The 18,527-nt window shown below is 41.9% G+C and overlaps 1 long non-coding RNA gene across 4 annotated transcripts in view; it reads left to right on the top strand.

Annotated features, from left to right (window-relative positions):
- Positions 1 to 26: 26 nt before the first annotated feature.
- Positions 27 to 18,527, top strand: part of LOC133367203 (uncharacterized) — a 114,288-nt gene continuing 95,787 nt past the window's right edge. For all 4 annotated transcript variants that reach the window (XR_009758543.1, XR_009758544.1, XR_009758541.1 and 1 more), the window contains exons 1-2: positions 27 to 851; positions 13,441 to 13,545. This is a non-coding gene — a long non-coding RNA (uncharacterized LOC133367203). The remainder of the gene's footprint in view (positions 852 to 13,440; positions 13,546 to 18,527) is intronic.

The following is an 18,527-nucleotide window of genomic DNA, read 5'->3' as shown; positions in this document are numbered from 1 at the left end:
TTGCCTACCCAATGAGAAACCAGGAAATGGCTTTGTTTACCCGGAGATAAGCAAAAGCCAGTTGGAATCCTTTCCACTTTTTTCCCGCTCAAAAAAAGTGGGGGTGGGAAATCCATGGGGGTAGTAGTAAAGAGAAGAGGGTAGGCAGAGAAATATAATTTTAAACTAATGACCTAAACAAACAAACAAACCCACAGATGGAGAACATTTAGCATGGGGGAAAAGAAGCAATAGAGAAGGCTGAACAAGAAGCAGGCCTATGATGCAACGTTTGTGTCTGCCGGCAAATGAGAAACAAATCAACTCGGATTAAAAAGTAAAGGTAGCTGTTGGCCTATAAGACAAATTTCAAAACCTATACTGTATTAGGGCAATGCCTTTACCACCACCAGTAAATGTACATAGTCCAAGGTTTTGTGAGGTATGACCCCCCACTCAGCCCTGGAAGCTGTTTTCCATTGCAGTAGGAGTGCCTCTGAAACAGAAAGTCTGGACACCATCCTGAGGTACGAATGAAACGTTTATTTCCCCCTGACATCAGCTAGCTCCTTGCCAAGTGATCCTAACGCTTAACAGCTAACACTATACTGCACTCTGGCCACGAAGAATGGAATGTGCAGCTCTTTATGAACTACCTGTCAATGTCTGCACATGAAATAATAATGGCAAAGATGCTGTTGAGCAAGTGCAGAGTTTAAATGGAGTTTGGGACCAGCCCTGAAATGTGATGTCAGAAATAAGGAAGAGAGGAAGGCTTGAGTCTTTCTTCAATCATTTCAGCAAATTCAGATTTGAGCTTTTGGCCTAAATCCAGCGATTCTTAAACTATGGGGATGTTCACAGTTGAAAAGGTGAGTGCAAGGCTCCAGAGAAGGGTAGGATCCCCAAGCACATGGTCTGCCTTCCACTAGAATGGCCAGTCAGCCAGAAAATTAGTTTTCCAGTCACTTTTTTATATCATATACACACATTTGTACACACAGAGACAAGGGGCAGATCTAGAAGAGGGTGTATGATATATATGTACATACCTGATGGTGGTGGGAAAAATTCTAACTGGATCAGGTTTTGGCCTCTGCCCCTAATTCCTCAGAGTGTCATGGCAATGAGAGCCTGATTGGCTCTCATTGCTAATGGTGGAGCAGAGGAGACATGGCAAGAAAGCTGTGCTGGGTTGGCCAGTTTGCTCCACTTGTGACCCAGGTCTGCTGCTCCTTGTGGTAAGCATTAAGAATATACAAATTATTTTAGTATTAAACCATGTGTATGTATAATAAGCCCAGTCCCTATTCTGCTAGTACCAGCCATTTGAGAAGCCAACCAATGCATCCTGGCTAGCAGCAGCAAGTAGGCCCAACATCCCATGGCTGAGTAAATCCTAGGCCACAGAGGACCCACCATAGCTGATGCCAGCACCTCTTTAATTTAATTTACTGTATTTAAAAATGCCATTGTCATTCTCCCTAAATGCTTCTGGGACCTGCCCCTGATGTAGCATCCCTCTGTGAATCTAAATGGCCCAAGGCATTATGGGAAAAATAAAATGTTTATGTTTCTCCAGCCCCACTGCTACCCACCCTGTTAAGCTTGCTGGGGAAACCCACCAGGGTGGTGCTTGGCAGGGAGTCTGTCAGTGTAGTGTTGGGGAAGATCGAGGACACCTTGCTCTGGATACCTTACACAAGAAGCCAGCCCTGGCAACAAAGTCGGGGGGGGCAAGGCTGTGGATCTCTGTGTGCATGTGTGCATCAAAGAGGGGGTATGGAAGGGGAGAGTGTATGTGCAAGGGAGAAATGTTTTGTAGATGCTTGATTTCTTGACAATATAATGTGTTATTTGACAACATGCAATTAATGGCTGTTCGCGCACTTTCTTGAGCAATCTGCTTTGCGTAGATTTTGAGTTTCTGTGTATTCACTTGATTTTACAGTCTTGGCTCACTTTAGTGCATGGGTGGGCAATCTGCATCCTTATGGCCGCATCTGGCCCTTAGCATAATTCTGTGTCGCCCTTAGCCTAATTTCAAAAGGCCTCTGTGAGTGATCAATTTTGAACTCTGGCAAGAGCCATTTCGCCCTTCCCCAGCAGCCACTGGACAAAAAGGGAGGGAGAGAGAAAAGAGGAAGAGGCAGAAAGAGAGAAAAAGGGGTAGCCCTGCCAACTTTTGGTTCTGGTCCTGGCCACCATAGGCTTTGGCCCTATCCACAGCTGGAATGTGGACCCTGACATTACTCAGAGGAATGTAGCTCGACAGATTTTTTTTGTTTTTTGCCCATCCTTGTTTTATTGAGTTTTGTGTTCTTTGCCAGGGATTCACTGATTGTCCTTTAGACTACAGATTCTCACCCTCATTGTTTCCTATCTGTAAAATGGGGATGCATCTTGTATAATATCTTCTAAATGCTTAAAGCTTTAACAACAGCTGCACATACACACGTGGCTTGATGAGTAGGCTGGGCTCACTTCCTTGGGTTATGCACATTTTGTCCCTACTCTGTACCTGTGGCTTGGTGGCAGGGGACATGTAAATACATGGAATTGGTTCCCCATCAGAAAGGGTGTGAGACAGGGGTATATTTTATCAACGCATTTGTTAAATCTATATGCAGAACGTATCATAAGGAAAGCAGGTTTAGACCAAGATGAAAGAGGTGTGAAAATTGGAGGGAGAAATATCAATAATTTAAGATACACAGATGATACCATACTACTAGCAGAAACCAGTAATAACCTGAAACGAATGCTGATAAAGTTAAAGAGGAAAGCACAAAAGCAGGACTACAGCTGAATGTCAGGAAGACTGAAGTAATGACAACATAAGATTTATGTAACTTTAAAGTTGACAATGAGGACACTGAACTTGTCAAAGATTATCAATACCTTGGCACAGTCATTAACAAAATGGAGACAATAGTCAAGAAATCAGAAAGCTGGAACTGGGGAGGATAGCTATGAGAAAACTAGAAAAGATCCTTGACTGCAAAGATGTATCACTGAACACCAAAATTAGCAATCATGATATTCACAATCTCTATGCATGGATGTGAAAGTTGGACAGTGAAAAAAGTGGATAAGAGAAAAATCAACTAATTTGAAATGTGGTGTTGGAGGAGAACCTTGCAAAAAAGACAAATAATTGAGTGTTAGAACAAATTAAATTAAGCTAAAATGATGAAACTGAGGTAATCATACTTTGGACACATAATGAGAAGACATGATTCACTAGAAAAGACAGTAATGCTGGGAAAAACAGAAGGGAGTAGAAAAAGAGGAAGGCCAAACAAGCGATGGATTGATTCCATAAAGTTCGGAAACTGCAGCTTGTGCAAAATGCAGCGGCCAGATTGGTAACAGGGACCAGACAGTCGGAACATTCTGGCCCGCTTGCATTGGCTGCTTGTATGTTTCCGTGCTCTATTCAAGGTGCTGGTTTTGACCTATAAAGCCTTACACGGCTTGGGACCACAATACCTGATGGAACGCCTCTCCTGATACGAACCCACCCGTACACTACGTTCAAGATCAAAGGCCCTCCTCCGGGTGCCTACTCCGAGGGAAGCTCGGAGAATGACAACAAGGGAGAGGGCCTTCTCAGTGGTGGCCCCCAAATTATGGAATGAACGTTGTGATGAGGTGCGCCTGGCGCCAACACTGTTATCTTCTCAGCGCCAGGTCAAGACTTTCCTCTTCTCCCAGGCATTTTAGCATGTGTTTTTAAATTGTTTTTATATTGTTTTGAATTTTAAAATTGTGTTTTAAATTGTTTTTAAAATATGTTTTTAAATTGTGTATTTGTTTTTAATGTTTTTGATTGCTGTAAACCGCCCAGAGAGCTTCGGCTATGGGGCGGTATACAAGTGTAATTAATTAATTAATTAATTAATTAAAAGGGAAGCCACAGACCTGAACTTACAAGATCTGAACAGGGTGGTTTACAACAGATCCTCTTGGAGGTTGCTGATTCATAGGGTCGCCATAAGTCGGAATCAACTTGAAGGCACATAATACACACACAAGACCAGAGGTGGAGAATCCAGATGTGCCTAGCCCTCCATGGGCCAGTTTGGCAAGTGGGCTAGCCCACCCACCTGTCAGTCAGCTAATATCCTATGACGTTAGGCAATTGTACCTCCAAACCATACCTCACAGTTCTTCCTTTGAAGCCCTAGATTGAATACAAGCCATGGCTGCAAAGAAAGATTATTTCCTTATAGCCAGAGCGTGAACTGCAATTCAAGCTGGAGCACACTTAGCTGTTGATTCTTCCTTGAAGCAGCTGCAGCTTGAACTTTCCCATGTCTGGTGTCATATATGAGGCTCCAGTGGTCCACAGACTGCAGTTTAGGAACCCCTGTACTAGTCCAAACTTAAGTCTGGGCTGCACTGAAGGGGACTGTACATGTCTGCTGCAAACAGAAAAAAGTGAGTATTGGTGATGTTTATTCTCATACTGGGTTTCAGGATGTATCATAAGTCATTTCATTCTTCAAGCAGCTCTTAAACTATTATAATTATTAATAACTATTTTTGTATCACATCTTTTCTCCAAGGAGCTCAAGGCACTGTTGTTATGTGCCTTCAAGTCGATTATGACTTATGGCGACCCTAGAAATCAGTGACCTCCAAGAGCATCTGTTGTAAATCACCCTGTTCAAATATTGTAAGTTCAGGTCTGTGGCTTCCTTTATGGAATCAATCCATCTCTTGTTTGGTCTTCCTCTTTTTCTACTCCCTTCTGTTTTTCCCAGCATTATTGTCTTTTCTAGTGAATCATGTCTTCTCATTTTATGTCCAAAGTATGATAACTTCAGTTTCATCATTTTAGCTTCTAGTGATAGTTCTGGTTTAATTTGTTCTAACAATTATTTTTCTTTGTTACACTGCATGGTATGCTCAAAGCTCTCCTCCAACACCACATTTCAAATGAGTTGATTTTTCTCTTACCCGCTTTTTTCACTGTCCAACTTTCACATCCATACATAGAGATAGGGAATACTATGGTCTGAATGATCCTGACTTTGGTGTTCAGTGATACATCTTTGCATTTGAGGTCCTTTTCTAGTTCTGTCATAGCTACCCTCGCCAGTCCGAGCCTTCTTCTGATTTCTTGACTGTTGTCTCCATTTTGGTTAATGACTGTGCCAAGTTATTGATAATCCTTGACAAGTTCAATGTCCTCATTGTCAACTGTAAAGTTATATAAATCTTCTGTTGTCACTACTTTAGTCTTCTTGACATTCAACTGTAGTCCTGCTTTTGCGCTTTCTTCTTTAACTTTCATCAGCATTAGTTTCAAATCATTACTAGTTTCTGCTAGTAGTATGATATCGTCTGCATATCTTAAATTTTTGATATTTCTCCCTCCAATTTTCACACCTCCTTCACTTTGGTCCAATCCCACTTTCCATATGACATGTTCTGCGTACAGTTTAAACAAATAGGGTGATAAAATGCACCCGTCTCACACCCTTTCCGACGGGGAACCAATCTGTTTCTCCATATTCTGTCCTTACAGTAGCCTCTTGTCCACTGTATAGGTTGCGCATCAGGACAATCAGATGCTGCAGCACCCCCATTTCTTTTAAAGCATTCCATAATTTTTCGTGATCTACACAATCAAAGGCTTTGCTGTAATCCGTAAAGCACTGGGTGATTTTCTTCTGAAATTTTTTGGTCTGTTCCATTATCCAACGTATGTTTGTGATATGATCTCTGGTGCCGCTTCCCCTTCTAAATCCAGCTTGGACATCTGGCATTTCTCACTCCATATATGGTAAGAGCCTTTGTTATAGAAACTTGAGCATTACTTTACTTGCATGGGATATTAAGGCTATAGTTTGATAATTACTGCATTGTCTGGGATCCCCTTTCTTTGGAATTGCGATATATATTGAATGCTTCCAGTCTGTGGGCCATTGTTTAGTTTTCCATATTTCTTGACAAATTTTTGTCAAAATTTGGACAGATTCAGTCTCAGTAGCTTGTAGCAACTCTATTGGTATGTCATCTGTTCCTGGTGATTTGTTTTTTCCAAGTATTTTAAGAGCAGCTTTCACCTCACATTCTAAAATTTCTGGTTCTTCATCATTTGGTTCCTCCATGAATGTATCTGTCATCCTGTCATCTCTTTTATAGAGTTCTTCAGTGTATTGCTGCCATCTTCCTTTTATTTCATCTCTGTCAGTCAGTGTGTTCCCCTGCTGATTATTCAGTATCGCTAGTTGTGGTTTAAATTTAATTTCTCTAATCTTTTGGAATAGGGCTCTTGTTCCCTTTTTGTTGTCCTCTTCTATTTCTATACAATGACTATTTAATAGTTCTCTTTGTCCCTATGTACTAATCACTGTATTGTTGCATTTAGGGTTCTGACCGTGTTTCTATCTCTTTTTGCTTTTACTTTCCTTCTCTCTTTAACCATTTTAAGAGTTTCTTCAGTCATCCGTTGAGGTCTTTCTCTTTTTAACTAGAGGTATTGTCTTTTTGCATTCTTCCCTGATAATGTCTCTTGGTTCACTCCATAGTTCTTCTGGTTCTCTGTCAACTAAGTTTAAAGCCTCAAATCTGTTCCTTATTTGATCTTTATATTCTTCTGGGATGTTATTTAAATTGTATTTTGGCATTATGAGTGCTTTGTTGTTCTTCTTTACCTTTACTCTTGATTTTTGATACGACCAGTTCATGATCTGTACCGCAGTCTGCTCCTGTTCTTTTTTTTACAGAAAGTATGGAACTTCTCCATGTTCTGCTACTAATTATATAATCAATTTGATTCCTATATTGACCATTTAGTGATATCCACATGTACAGTCATCTTTTCGGTTGTTCAAAAAATCTGCATTGTATTTGATCTTTCCCATGAAGTACAAACTACTTCCAGAATTCTAGTGGAACGTAGTACAACTTTAGTGCTAATTTTCATGATAAGTTTTGTTGTTATGTGCCTTCAAGCCTATTCCGACTTATGGCAACTCTATGAATCAGTGACCTCCAAGAGCATCTGTCATGAACCACCCTGTTCAGATCTTGTAAGTTCAGCTCTGTGGCTTCCTTTGTGGAATCAATCCATCTCTTGTTTGGCCTTCCTCTTTTTCTACTCCCTTCTGTTTTTCCCAGCATTACTTTTCTAGTGAATCATGTCTTCTCATTATGCGTCCAAAGTATGATAACCTCAGTTTCATCATTTTAGCTTAGTTTAATTTGTTCTAACACCCAATTATGTGTCTTTTTTGCAAAGTTCTCCTCCAACACCACATTTCAAATTAGTTGATTTTTCTCTTATCCACTTTTTTCACTGTCCAACTTTCACATCCATACATAGAGATCAGGAATACCATGGTTGCTGGCTGTCCTGCCCAGAGTGAGACTCACGAGACGGAGATGAGGCTGGAATGAATTCCTGTTTTATTAAAGTAACATTGAAGGCAATGTGTTTCATAGGCACACTATGCTAACTCACTACAGTCCCTAACTAAGCTACTTAAGCATACTCTGCAGCGTGTAAAGAGAGTTGACTCAGCACCCAGATCAGGGGGGTGCAACCTTAAATAGGAAAGGTCTTCGCTCGTAATCTCGGACTCCTTCACAGCCCCTCCCTCTGACCGAAGCGTCGGGGGGGGGTGGAGTTGGCACACGGGCCAAGACGTCCCCCACCGGTTCTGTTGGGGCGTCTGGAAGTTGAGTGTGGTCTTCTTCGAAGGGAGAACTGACCGTGGGAACTGGCACAGTGTCAAACACACCTCCTCCCTCCTCATCCAGGAAAGTCTCAACATCCTCTGATTCTTCCCCCCGTCCTAACGGAAGGAACGGAAGCTCATCCAGCCCCCCTCCTTGATCCTCCTGATGACACTGGGGCTCAACACTGACTTTGGTGTTCAGTGATACATCTTTGCAGTCAAGGATCTTTTCTAGTTTTCTCATAGCTATCCTTCCCAGTCCTGGCCTTTTGATTTCTTGACTATTGTCTCTAGTTTGGTTAATGACTGTGCCAAGGTATTGATAATCTTTGACAAGGTCAGTGTCCTCATTGTCAACTTTAAAGTTACATAAATCTTATGTTGTCATTACTTCAGTCTTCCTGACATTCAGCTGTAGTCCTGCTTTTGTGCTTTCCTCTTTAACTTTATCAGCATTCATTTCAGGTTATTACTGGTTTCTGCTAGTAGTATGGTATCATCTGTGTATCTTAAATTATTGATATTTCTCCCTCCAATTTTCACACCTCCCTCATCTTGGTCCAATCCCGCTTTCCTGATGATACGTTCTGCATATAGATTGAACAAATACGTTGATAAAATATATCCCTGTCTCACACCCTTTCCGATGGGGAACTATGGAACTACTTTTAGGCACTTGATGATGAGACTGGAGGACAGCTTGCAGAGAAAGAGTTACAGGAGACCCCCCGAGACAGCAAGTGAGAGGCTGGAGCTCAGTCAAGCAGAGGCAATGAAACTATGCCACACAACAAGAAGAAAATAGCAGTAGTAGTGAGAGACTCCCTACTGCATGGGATTGAAACCCAAGTATGCTGAGAAGACTCATGGACTCCCCAGGTGTGCTGTCTCTCTGGAGGACGGATTAGAGATATGACTGAAGGGCTGCCAACACTCATGAAGCCCACTTGACACAAAGTATATTTGCTGTATGTTTCCTCATTCCTATATGTATCAATGCCTGAATACCTCTATGCACATATATTCATGCCATTTATTATTGATATTGCTACTGGAATATTTCTGTGTGCTTCTGCACTGCTATGCATTTACTATAAACATTATTCTATAATTGTATTCACATTTATAACTGTATCTTTAAATATATATAAGAAATGCTCTTAGTATTGAAACTGACAGAAATACAGTGGTTGAGATAAAGCCAGGAACGTTTTTAACTTTCTCCAGTGTCTGTTACATTGCTTGTAGGCATTACGGAACCACCTAGTTGCCTGAGGCCCGAGGCCACCAATAACAGAGTGGTCTATGTTATGATAACATGTAGTAGAGGTGTGGGTGTGAAGTGTGAATGAATTTCTATTTCTAGGGCTTATGTATGAAGCTGAAGACTTGGAACTGCTGAAGGTTATGAAGACAACAACAACTGGGGGTGGGTGGGTGGGTGTCTGGAATTCATCAAACATAAACAAATGTTATAATTCTAATGTAAGTCTGTGCCCTAAAAGAGATCTCATGACCAGTGCCCTTGATGGGCACCAAGCTGATATGAGAAAGAGAACACAGATGTGCCAAAAAACTGACATCACTACAAGTGCCAGCTGATTGATGGATGGATAAGATACAAATCAGACTGAATGCAGGATGAATGCTCATTGTCATATAATCGCCCTGGAAACAAATCCGAATGAATGCTCAATAAAGATTGGACTTAGGCTGTAATCATTCTAGTTGCCAGATCAAAGTGTTTCCATTAGCTACACCTGGAAATTTTGTTTTGTCAGTTGGTTCACATTCTATACCAGAAGCCCGGGCAAATAAAACATCTTAACCTGGCATCAAAAACCCCTAACAGTGTTGGTGCCAGGCAGAGGAGTCTCAGATGATGAATGCAGTATTTGGGCAGGGTCATGTAAGTAAAACCTTCATTTAAATGGTATCCAGATCTCAAGCCATTTAGGGCTTTATATGTAAGTACCAATGTGATGTTCCTATATATTAGTGTATATATGGTAAGTGCTGGTTGTTTAGAGTATACATGGTAAGTAGTGAAAGAGGAGGGGGAGTGAATGGGCAATAGAATGCTTGATGATTGGCTGAATGTTTAAAATGGCTGACAGTATAAATGAAAGGATGACAGGTAAATCTGGGGGAATGTGAGGTGGTGAATTGTGGAATCTGAGGGGAGAAGAGAAAGAGTGGATTGCTTGGTGGGGTTTAGAGAGTTGTTTACCAGGAGGGAGGTGGAGTTCGGATTAATATTGAGTAAAACCATATGCTTATGTGCCTTAAGAAGAAATCTTGTTAATCTTGTTAGCTTTGTTATCTGTAATAAATACTTAATTTGGTTTACCAAAGGCCTGATCCTTGGCTGGGGTTTCACAGACCAGAAGGGAGGGTAAGGTAATGACAAAGGCTGAAGGGGAACTGTAACAAATGGTGGCAGCGGTGAAGAGAATAACAATACCAGTATTCAGAGTCTCTGGGAATACTAGTATTGGGACGTTACTGGTGGTTGCCTAGCAGGGGGATCTGTTGAGATCTGTGCTAGAGCGGGGAGAGAAATCATAAGAGAGGGCGGTCCGGACTGGTGGAGTCCCTGGTGGTGCCTAGAGACAGGCAGTAACCACGAGCAGGTAGGAACCTGACAGGGAGAGCCAGGGAAGGACGCATCACAACCAACACTTTGAGTTGTGGCAAGAAACAGACCAGCAGCCAGGGTACCTGTTTAAGAACTTGCTATATATGTTCATTGTAACTTAGTTAGTGACTTGTTGCTGCATTCTGTACTAACTGGAGTTTCTGAGATGATTTCAAAGGCATCTCCCACATACAGTGCCCTGTAATTGACTAGCTTAGAGGTTACCCAGATATCTTTGGCATTTACTGATGCAAGGGGACTCAGCAGTGACCTTGTCCCCACTTAGCAGGCATATGACAGGAATAAGGTCATCTGTTAGATAGTAGAGTGAACTTGCATAGCATCCTGACCCTTTCCAACCCCTACTCTGTGTGCCTTTAGTGAAAGATGTTAGATTGACAGGCACGGAGTGACCTTTTTCAGCTGTGGCCCCCAAGCTCTGGAATACCCTACCCCAAGAAGTTTGTTCTGCTCCCTCCCTGTTGGTTTTCCGGAGACTTCTGAAAACGATCTTGTTCGGAGAGCCTTTGGGAGGGACTGAAGGTAGAGCCTGACGCTGATTTTATGCCTTCTATGTTAAATTTTACCTTTGTAGTCCCTTTAGTACCAATCCCTATATATATGTATATATGTGTGCGTGTATTCTATTTTATGTATTTTAATTGTATTTTATGTATTTTAATTTATTTTAATGTTTTTGTGATTTTACTGCTTACAATTTTGTTATGTATATGTCTGATTTTATTTTTGTAAGCCGCCCTGAGTGCTCTATTATAGGGTAGAAGGGCAGGATAGAAATATTTTAAATAAATTATAAATACTAGTAATTTGCTTGTCTCTGGCCCTCTCCCCATTCATGTTCTAAGCTATGTTCTAAGCCATTCATGTTCTATGTACATGCCTTCTCCCTTCAGCCAGTGCCAACTGCTTGCCAGTACCATTGCACACAACACAGAAGGCAGTATTGGAGTGGATTTGAGTGATGGGTCATCTGTGTTAAACTAATTGTAATTGTCTATTTTTATGCATTGTGTGTTCAACTTAATTCTCCCAAAATATGGGAGAAAACAAAAATATGTGGAAGTGTATTCAAGCTGTGGAACAGAACAGACAGCAGATGGTGCTGCAAGCAAAGGCACATTCCAGGGCTTGAGTCTATAGATTTGTATCCAACACTTTATCCTCAGTCTACAGATATTCTGTGACCCTCAGGTGGGAGTCATCTATGCTTTCCCACTTTCTCTGGTTTTGCCACAGTATAGAACCTTGAACAATTCTCAAACCAAGGTTTTATTTAAGGCCTGATCCATGCAGAGTTAGATGTACTTACACATACCACATGCAACTGGCTGTTCCAGATCTTCTCATTTTGCCCCACTCTCCCACAGACAATATTTTGTAAAAGGATATGAAATAACACTGCCTTTCCCAACACAAATATATATAATAAATATAATTATATGATTGGTTCTGCAATGGAGGCACTAGTGTTTGACCGCCTGGCTCAGCGTCCACAGCTAAGGCTTACTAGTCTAAGCCAAAAGCCTTGTAGTCTTTCCTGTTGCAAAAGAACTGGCTTTGTACTCTGCTTCAGAATTTTAGGCAGATTATTCTGACTTATAGTCCTTAGCCATCTTCCAAAGGCTGAGTGGCAGAATCTGCTGCCTCTTTTTTTTTTTTGGCTATGTTTATTAACAGTAGTTCTAGATTTTAACAACAAAACTATACAAGGTAGTTTGCAAAAACCAAGTATAAAAATAAAACAATATAAAATGGTAACTAAAATAACTTAAAAAGCAACATCAGGAGGACATCTGATTACCAAAAGCCTGATGAATGATAATGTTTTCATCTGCCTTCAAAGAGAGGCCAAGGAAGAACACAGGTGGGCTTTCCAGGGGAGCATGTGTCACAGTTCTGGGGCCACCACAGAAAAGCCTTCAGATGTTGTCAGACTCTAGCACTCATCAACCTCAGCCAGCACAGCCAATGGACAGGGCTGATGGGAGTTGGAGTCCAACCACATCTGGAGGGCACCATGTTCACTACCCCTGTCTTGAAAGAATAGAGCCTGAAGTAGGGCTTCATTGGCAGATCTTAAAATTGTGGTGGGATCAGAGCTTGGAAAAGTTACGTTTTTGAACTACAACTCCGATCAGCCCAGTCCAGTGGCCATGCTGGCTGGGGCTGATGGGAGTTGTAGTTCAAAAAAGTAAGTTCCAAGCTCTGGGTGGGATCATATAGGAGAAGAGGCTTCCTAGGATAATTCAAAGGCAACCCTACATAGATCTCATTACAGAAGTCCATTCTGAAAGACATGAGGATGACAGTAACGACCCAGAAATTAGTGCAGAATGTTGCAGCCAGATTGCTGATGGGGGTGAGACCATGTCAGCATATAACACCTCTACTCAGAGAACTGCACTGTTTGCCAATGGGTTACCGGGCTAAGTTCAAGGTTTTACTGCTAGTATATAAAGCCCTTAACAGCTTGGGACCAGTTTGCTTGTGAGACCACCTAACCCCATATGTGCCCAATTGAGCACTTCGCTCCGCAGAACAGGCACTGTTACAGGTGCCACATAATGCTCGGTCCACACTTGTAAGAAATTGTACTTTTAGTGTGGTAGCACCTACTCTGGAACTTCCTGCCTATTGACAATAGGCACCTGCTTAAAACTTTTCTGTTTAGGCAAGCCTTTCCAGACACATAGATGTTGATCTATTTTAATCTTTTTAGTTAGCAGCTGTTTTAATTGTTTTAGAGGTGTTTTTAATTACTTGTTTTTACCTGTTTTACTGATACTTTTAATTTTTTTGTAAACCGTTTAGAGGTCTTTACATTCAAGTGGTATATAAATTTTGTTAAATACAAATAAATAAATAGGTCACTGTCTTCCAATGATGGGAGCTGTTTTATCACTTGGAATTGCTCTCTGGAAACTTCCCTTTTTCAAGCAGGTACAAAACAGCTTAGACAACACATTCTGTTGGCAGGCACAACAGTATTACACATTTTCAAGAAATTCTTATCTGCAGAACTCAAATGCTTGTGCTGTACCCTATACTGTACCTATTAATGTTGGTCCAGTCAGTAGCAGACAACTTACCTGTTCTCTTTTTCTCTAGGACTTAGAACTGGAGCTAAGCCTGTGACCCCAGAAGGACATTGACAGTAGAGAGAACTGAGTGAATAACTGTAAAGATAAGCAGGGAAAGCTGGAACAGAAAGAGGTATGTTTAGCCTAAGGAAAAGAAGATTAACAAAGCAGCCGTTTGCACAGTTATCTGAGTTAAGTGGGACCTACTGCAGAAAAATGTATCTACCTGGGATCAGACTAGAAGGCATTGGGGGGGGGATATAAATATATTTTAAACAATCTTGGTAAGAACAGGCTCGTACTCTCTCTGCTGTGAAAGGGACAAGACAGAAGACAATGGATTTAAACACTGAGGGGGGGGTGGTAGATGTACTTACATGTACTAGAACAAGGTGGGAATAATTACTTAACAATTGCATGGATATAAGCACGTGATTTCATTCAACTCAAGAAGTTGCTATGGGGTAAAATTAACAAAATCTATAATTATTTTACTCATTATTTTACTCATTGTTATGGCAAGGTTCTGAATGTGAAAGGAGGGAAAACTTGTATGCTACTAGTCCCCATAGAAAGTTTCAGTGTCCTCCTGCCCAGTCCCTATCATTAGGGGCTGGGCCACCTAACTCCCTGTGGGGTGTATTTTGAATTTTAGGAGCGGTACCTGCTATGAAATATTATTGTGTATGTTTACCTTATAATAGCTCAGGGTTTTCTGCCTGCTTGCCAATCATGCCCTTGCATGTATTCTTAGGCAGGGCCGGCACCAGAGGGCGGTCATTTCAGGCCCTGGCCGAAGATCCCCTGGTCCCCTGAAGGGCCCTTCCTTTGGGTGGGTGTGTAGCGCTCCCTTCCGTGATCCATGGCAATGTTGACTCCCAACCCTGCCATGGATTGTGAAAGGGGGCTCCCAGACACTCCCCCTACTGCCGCACAGGCCCCACCTCCCTCTCCCTTGACGTAAATGCTGGTGGTGCTGCGGATTCCCCTTCCTCCGTCTTGGTTGATGGCAGGGATGCATACATGTAGCACACATGCATGCCATCAACCAAGATGGTGGCAGAGGCATCAGCCCCTTAGGAAAGCCTTGGCCACCATCTTGGTTGATGGCAGGCTTGCACTCAGAGCGCAACCAGACATTGGATTGACTGCCTTAAAGATCTGTGATGCTTTTAACCCCCTCTCGCCAACACACATACACACGCACACCCCAAGGTTAGCTTCTGACCCTAGAGGCTACAACCTGCCTGGCTCCTCCCATTTCTCCCCTTTGCAGTTCACCTCCCTGTACCTCTGAATGCTGCAGCTAAACTCCCCTTAATGTGTTCCAAGGTTTTTCCATTCCCTCCATCTCCTGAGATTTTATATTATATTATATTATATTGCTCTCTGCATCTCTTGCCAGCATACAATCTGGAGCTTTAGTGAGATTAGTTGGAACTAGGTCTCAAATCTTTACAGCCTTGGCTATACCCCATCACTCTGGAGCAACCCCCAAACTTTCAAGCATTATTTCCCCAGCCCTAAACAAGCAGTTTTGATATGATCACAAGGATGGCTTTCCTTCTCACTCATTACTTTGTTGCCAAAGAAAATGCATTTGCAAGTTTGGCATACATTCCTTGGGCCTTCTGTGGGCCATCTTGCAAGCTGTGATTGGTATCATGAAGGTGGTGGAGGGGAAGTTACATACATCCTTTGGATCCCCTTCACATACATAATTTTCAGCCAGTTGCTATAGCATTTAGCATTTCAAAGAACTGTTTAACCCTGGCCAAACAGTATATGCTTGTTGTATGTCATATGTCTATGCTTCTGTCAATATGTGTTCGATACAATCTAGAGAACAGCTTGAGATATTTCTGTACACCAAGTGGAACTTCTGTTTTTTTTTCTTTTGGAATGCAAGACCTCACCATGACTTATAACAAACTGCTCTTGAAACTTCACTCAGTTTGAAAAGCAAAACACAGGATATGGTGATGCAGCTCAGTAAATGCAAGTCCAATGTCCCTGTGGGCACTTGGAACTACTCACACATTTCTCGATTGTGGGTGTCATTTCCAGCATAGGTGGATGTGACGCCCTTCCCTGGCTCTCCCTGTCAGGTTCCTACCTGCTCGTGGTTACTGCCTGTCTCTAGGCACCACCAGGGACTCCACCAGTCTGGACTGTCCTTTATTTTATTTTTTCTCTCCCCGCTCTAGCACAGATCTCAGCAGATCCCCCTGCTAGGCAACTACCAGTCACGTCCTAATACTAGTATTCCCAGAGACTCTGAATACTGGTATTGTTATTCTCTTCACCGCTGCCACCATTTGTTACAGTTCCCCTTCAGCCTTGGTCATTACCTTACCCTCCCTTCTGGTCTGTGAAACCCCAGCCAAGGATCAGGCCTTTGGTAAACCAAATTAAGTATTTATTACAGATAACAAAGCTAACAAGATTAACAAGATTTCTTCTTAAGGCACATAAGCATATGGTTTTACTCAATACTAATCCAAACTCCACCCCCCTCCTTCTCCACTCTCTCCTGGCAAACAACTCTCTCAAACCCCACCAAGCAACCCACTCTTTCTCTTCTCCCCCCATATTCCACTCTCACTCTTCCTTTTATACGTTCAGCCATTTTAAACACTCAGCCAATCATCTAGCATTCTACTGCCCATTCACTCCCCCTCCTCTTTCACTCCACTTACCATGTATCTTCTAAACAACCAACACTTACCATATATACATTAATATAGGAACATCACAGTGGACACTCCAGTCCCTAGACCTGAGTGTCCCATATTCAGCATCTCTTCTGTGCATGTGTTAGAGATGCTGTGTGCATAGAGTACCTGCAATCCTGTACTCAAAAAGTTTATGGTGAGAAGTAGTACACAGGGATTTTGGGATAGTGGGAAATGAAAAAGAACAGGCAAAAAGTTGTAGCCTAATAAAGTTAAATATGAATACAATAAATTTTAATTTTATAAAAATTATACAAGTCCCTAATGCTTGTCAATTATCCCATTATCTTTGCACTCATTTGCCATAACACTGCAAGGTGGGAGTGGGTTTACTTCCTACTAGGCATTAGGGTACAATCTTGTCTTCACAATTTTCCTTATTCTCCTCAGAGTGCTTAGCTAGAGATTTACTCTTCCCTCCCCCCCTTTTTAAAGTAAAGCTGAAAATGTAAGAAAAGGGCCTAGAATCTCCCTGAGTAAGCCAGGCCCTTGCAGTCACACCCTGTGGACTGGAGCACCTGTTCTGTGCATACACACCTTATAGGATCCTACATCACTTGGGGTGGGATATACTAAGTGCAGATCCACTGCTCTGTGTTCTCTGCATAAAAACCCACATGAGCACCCACTATGGAGAAGAAAAAAGGGAATAATGTGGGGCATAGCAAAGTAAGATCTACAGATCCAGTTTTGCATGTAAAGTGTGGTTGGCTCCAAGCAACACAGGGAATTTTAGAGGAAATCCACAATAAATGAGCCAAGGCTACAGTTGGGTCTTTTTGTTCAGTCTTGGCTTCCAGTGTCCAGAGCTTAAACCAGGCATGCCTGAATGCGAAGCTTTAATGTGCTGCCCACCCTCTAGCTCATTGTTAGGTAATTTTTCAATGCTGACTATACATTTAGTCAGTAGGCTGTGGAGCGAGTCCCCATGTATCTGTGTGTCTGTCTCTCACTGGATTAGCTTCACAAGAGACAGAAAAACAAGAAGGCCCCAGAAAAGGGGAACAAAGGATCTTCCACTCAGCCCAGAGGCTGATGCTCTGTCTCCAATTACCTAGGCTGAGCAAGGAGGAGGAGGGAGGAGGTGTGTCTGTGAGAAGAATACAATTTGATATGTGGTGTGTGCAGTGGACTTCACTTGCATTTATAAGAGCCCTCCCTTCCCCCACACTATGGACAAAAGATCAGTTATTCAGTATGGATTCATCATTGCTTTTCAAGGGGATTTGTTATCTGTTATTCTTTCATAATTTCCTAATATTAATTTTTAAAATTCTGCTGGATTTAGTAGTTGATCTGCTAATTTGAGCTGGCTGTTTCAGGTTATCCACAGTGATTCCCATAGGTGAGTTCATACTGGTTGCAGATGCAATGGACAGTGTGAAGATGCAATACAAACTTCCTCCCCTAACCCTTACCCCCCCCACACACACACCCCTTGGTCTTTCACCCTTAACACTCAGTATAAGAACTTGCATCATATTAAAGAGGTTCAAACCTTCCTGTGATTGGTCTGTGCAGACACATTGTCCCTTCTTCCGATAATTGCCTTACCCTTCCTCCTTTATCATCTGAACATTTCCTCTTGGATCCTCTTGAGGTCCCATCTCCTTTTGAACTAGAGTGGCCATGTGCCCTACTTTACAGAGGATAGTCCTCTATTTAAAGAGCTGTCCAGTCCAAGTTTAAAAATAGAGAACCATGAGAAGGGAGAGGAGAGACCTTCAAGTTGTCCATGAATACTTAGCACCCAGACAATGAACTGAACAGTCAGCTACACAGGTATTCTGGTCACAGTCTCCCCCGCTATGGTGAGATATTTTGTATTTCTTTTTAAAGTGTAGTAGTTATTTCTGCATTTGCATCTATACATATAGATTAGCATGCACAAATTTTATGCAAACCTGTATTCTTCCTTTTTTTCTTTTTTTTTTTTGGTGACAGTGTGGGGTGGAGATGTGTAATTGGCCACTCTATTTTGAACAGCTTTTATTCTGACAAATCTGGAATTATCTGGGCTGGACTCTGGGCTTAACAAGATACCTGACACCCAGAGTCCAACTTTTGCTATTGTGACAAATTTAGGATTTTGGGGGGGAAAGCAAGCACCTTCATTTGCCTTGCTGTTCCACTGGGAAAAATTTCCCTGTTGAACCCTATCAGTCTTGTGTACGTAGCATGTCAAGGCTCCAGAAGGGGCTAGCTCAAGAATCCTAAAGAAAGCCTGGCCTGATCGCAAGGTAGCTAATGGAAGTGCAAACATCAGTTCTTGTAAAACTGTTCCTGCACTGATACAATTCCAGTACATTTTCTTTCATAACAATCTCCTTTTATTGTTTGTTTGTTTATTTATCTATCTATTTATTTATTACATTTATCT

The sequence above is a fragment of the Rhineura floridana genome, chromosome 11 (assembly GCF_030035675.1).
Source record: "Rhineura floridana isolate rRhiFlo1 chromosome 11, rRhiFlo1.hap2, whole genome shotgun sequence".
Classification (NCBI taxonomy): domain Eukaryota; kingdom Metazoa; phylum Chordata; class Lepidosauria; order Squamata; family Rhineuridae; genus Rhineura; species Rhineura floridana.
Note: the sequence above shows the minus strand (reverse complement) of the source record. Positions and strands in the feature narration are given on the sequence as shown.